Here is a 4,957-nt window from a genome sequence, read left to right as displayed (position 1 = left end):
ATGCATTAACTATAGAAACAACATGTGAATAAATGCATTAACTATAGAAACATGTGAATAAATGCATTAACTATAGAAACAACATATGAATAAATGCATCAACTATAGAAACATGTGAATAAATGCATTAACTATAGAAACATGTGAATAAATGCATTAACTATAGAAACAACATGTGAATAAATGCATTAACTATAGAAACAACATGTGAATAAATGCATTAACTATAGAAACAACATGTGAATAAATGCATTAACTATAGAAACAACATGTAAATAAATGCATTAACTATAGAAACAACATATGAATAAATGCATTAACTATAGAAACAACATGTGATAAATGCATTAACTATAGAAACGTGAATAAATGCATTAACTATAGAAACAACATGTGAATAAATGCATTAACTATAGAAACATGTGAATAAATGCATTAACTATAGAAACAACATGTGAATAAATGCATTAACTATAGAAACAACATGTGAATAAATGCATTAACTATAGAAACGTGAATAAATGCATTAACTATAGAAACAACATGTGAATAAATGCATTAACTATAGAAACAACATGTGAATAAATGCGTTAACTATAGAAACATGTGAATAAATGCATTAACTATAGAAACAACATGTGAATAAATGCATTAACTATAGAAACATGTGAATAAATGTGTTAACTATAGAAACAACATGTGAATAAATGCATTAACTATAGAAACATGTGAATAAATGCATTAACTATAGAAACATGTGAATAAATGCATTAACTATAGAAACATGTGAATAAATGCATTAACTATAGAAACAACATGTGAATAAATGCATTAACTATAGAAACATGTGAATAAATGCATTAACTATAGAAACAACATGTGAATAAATGCATTAACTATAGAAACAACATGTGAATAAATGCATTAACTATAGAAACATGTGAATAAATGCATTAACTATAGAAACAACATATGAATAAATGCATCAACTATAGAAACATGTGAATAAATGCATTAACTATAGAAACATGTGAATAAATGCATTAACTATAGAAACAACATGTGAATAAATGCATTAACTATAGAAACAACATGTGAATAAATGCATTAACTATAGAAACAACATGTGAATAAATGCATTAACTATAGAAACAACATGTAAATAAATGCATTAACTATAGAAACAACATATGAATAAATGCATTAACTATAGAAACAACATGTGAATAAATGCATTAACTATAGAAACGTGAATAAATGCATTAACTATAGAAACAACATGTGAATAAATGCATTAACTATAGAAACAACATGTGAATAAATGCATTAACTATAGAAACAACATGTGAATAAATGCATTAACTATAGAAACGTGAATAAATGCATTAACTATAGAAACAATATGTGAATAAATGCATTAACTATAGAAACATGTGAATAAATGCATTAACTATAGAAACAACATGTGAATAAATGCATTAACTATAGAAACATGTGAATAAATGCATTAACTATAGAAACAACATGTGAATAAATGCATTAACTATAGAAACAACATGTGAATAAATGCATTAACTATAGAAACATGTGAATAAATGCATTAACTATAGAAACAACATATGAATAAATGCATCAACTATAGAAACATGTGAATAAATGCATTAACTATAGAAACATGTGAATAAATGCATTAACTATAGAAACAACATGTGAATAAATGCATTAACTATAGAAACAACATGTGAATAAATGCATTAACTATAGAAACAACATGTGAATAAATGCATTAACTATAGAAACAACATGTAAATAATGCATTAACTATAGAAACAACATGTGAATAAATGCATTAACTATAGAAACAACATGTGAATAAATGCATTAACTATAGAAACAACATGTAAATAAATGCATTAACTATAGAAACAACATATGAATAAATGCATTAACTATAGAAACAACATGTGAATAAATGCATTAACTATAGAAACGTGAATAAATGCATTAACTATAGAAACAACATGTGAATAAATGCATTAACTATAGAAACATGTGAATAAATGCATTAACTATAGAAACAACATGTGAATAAATGCATTAACTATAGAAACAACATGTGAATAAATGCATTAACTATAGAAACGTGAATAAATGCATTAACTATAGAAACAACATGTGAATAAATGCATTAACTATAGAAACAACATGTGAATAAATGCGTTAACTATAGAAACATGTGAATAAATGCATTAACTATAGAAACAACATGTGAATAAATGCATTAACTATAGAAACATGTGAATAAATGTGTTAACTATAGAAACAACATGTAAATAAATGCATTTACTATAGAAACAACATATGAATAAATGCATTAACTATAGAAACAACATGTGAATAAATGCATTAACTATAGAAACGTGAATAAATGCATTAACTATAGAAACAATATGTGAATAAATGCATTAACTATAGAAACATGTGAATAAATGCATTAACTATAGAAACAACATGTGAATAAATGCATTAACTATAGAAACGTGAATAAATGTATTAACTATAGAAACAACATGTGAATAAATGCATTAACTATAGAAACAACATGTGAATAAATGCATTAACTATAGAAACGTGAATAAATGTATTAACTATAGAAACATGTGAATAAATGCGTTAACTATAGAAACATGTGAATAAATGCGTTAACTATAGAAACATGTGAATAAATGCGTTAAAATAAGTTTTAATTTGAAGAACATCTACTGTACCTGCAGGTTCTACTGAGGCTGTTTTAATGCACAAGTCTGTCATATATTTATATAAATATTATATTTACTGCATAAATATGTTCACCACCTCATTGTAAAGAGGACTTATCTTATGTTGTTTTCTTTCTGTTGTGTTTTTTTTCCTCTTTTTTTGGGGTTTATTAGGTTTGTAGGTTTGTTGTATAATTTGTTTGTTTTTATATTGTGTCTGTGTTGTTCCTTATGTATAAGTACATGTTTATGTAAATGTATGATTTAAAATAAAAAATAAAAAAATAAATATGTTCACTTTTTGTTCCAAACATTTTAAAGTGAAACATCTGTTCCTTTTATTTCTGCATCGTTGTGTCGTCACAGCATCAAAACTGAATTAAATGGATGAAACGATAATGTTTTTCATAAATAACAACAGTGACTTTAAGGAACTAAACTGGAATTTAAAGGGTTAAAGCTGAAGTTCTTTAAAATATTTATACAGAAAAAATAATCTATACTGTTATTATTATTATTACATAAACTAAATACATAGATATAATATGATTTTATCAATGTTATAATTATAATGGTATGCTATAGTGGAGGCAATAATAATAATAATAATAATAATAATAATAATAATAATAATAATAATAATATGGTATATCGTTGGTGTAATTGTGTTTTAATGGTCTAATAAATATTGATGTCAGATAAACATTATGATACAAGAGTCTATCATAAATATTATACAGTCCAGCTGGAGTCATATATGGTGGACAGTCGTACGTACACTTTATATATAGGATTTATTTTTTACACAAACCAACTGTCGTCTACTGGACTAAAGCGTGGGCGGTGACCTCTGACCTCTGACCCCTGACCCTGGTGGGTGTTTCCTGTGGCGCAGAGCATCCCAGTCCTGGTCCTGGTCCCAGTCCTGGTCCCAGTCTTGGTCCTGGTCCCGGTCTCCACCTGTGGACCTTGGAGCTCCTCAGGTAAGGACGCGTTACGTAACCTTCAGGATCAGGTTGCTCCTCCCACTCTTCACCTGTCCATCATCCTCTGCCTCCGAGCCTCCTCCACCTGAATCTGTGTCAGCGTTTACCTGCGGGGGTCGGAGCCGCCACCCGAGCCTCCGCCTCACCTGTTCCAGCCGAGACCACACCCACCTGGGCTCAGAGCGCTCCGCCCGCCGGCACCGGGAAAACCCTGCTCCGGTTTCTGATCCTCCACCGCCTGACTCCATCACCTGTGGCAGAGCACGGATATATGTAGACCAGGTCCACACGCTGTCACCTCAGTCCACCTGGACCCACCTCAGTCTACCTGGATTCACCTAGACTCACCTGGACCCACCTAGACTCACCTGGACCCACCTGGACTCACCTGGACCCACCTGAACTCAGCTGTCAGACTGAACCCGGTTCTTCATCTGAATCCAGGACCTGTTTTGGATCCAAACCCAGACCAGGTCAGTTTTAAAGGTAAACTTGAGTCCAACTCCAGTTCAAGTTCAACTGATTTTAAAGGAAAACTGAACAAATGTTGCAGAAAACCACGTCTCAGATCGACTGATTCTGTTAAAAATGAGTGAAATGATTCAGTCTGAGGTTCAGTTCAATGTTTTCACTGTTTTAGTACTTTTACTGCTGTAGTGCAGTACTGGTACAGTGGATATAAGTACTGGTACTTACAGTGTAGTATTTTAAACATGTGTTTGTACACTGTGTATGAGCACTTTACATACACTTCACATACACTTTACATACGTGTGTGTTAGTACAGATTAACATGTGTGTGATACTGTGATTGATACTGCATGTGATACTGTGATAATGTGTGTGATACTGTGATTGATACTGTGATTAATAATGTGTGTGATACTGTGATTGATAATGTGTGTGTGATACTGTGATTGATACTGTGATTGATAATGTGTGTGATACTATGATTGATAATATATGCGATACTATGATTGATACTGTGTGTGATACTGTGTGGTACTGTGATTAATAATATATGTGATACTGTGATTGATAGTGTGTGATACTGTGATTGATACTGCATGTGATACTGTGATAATGTGTGTGATAATGTGATTGATAATGTGATTGATAATATATGCGATATTGTGATTGATAATGTGTGTGATACTGTGATTGATAATGTGTGATACTGTGATTGATACTGTGTGATACTGTGATTGATAA

The sequence above is a fragment of the Sphaeramia orbicularis genome, chromosome 4 (assembly GCF_902148855.1).
Source record: "Sphaeramia orbicularis chromosome 4, fSphaOr1.1, whole genome shotgun sequence".
NCBI lineage: Eukaryota > Metazoa > Chordata > Actinopteri > Kurtiformes > Apogonidae > Sphaeramia > Sphaeramia orbicularis.
Note: the sequence above shows the minus strand (reverse complement) of the source record.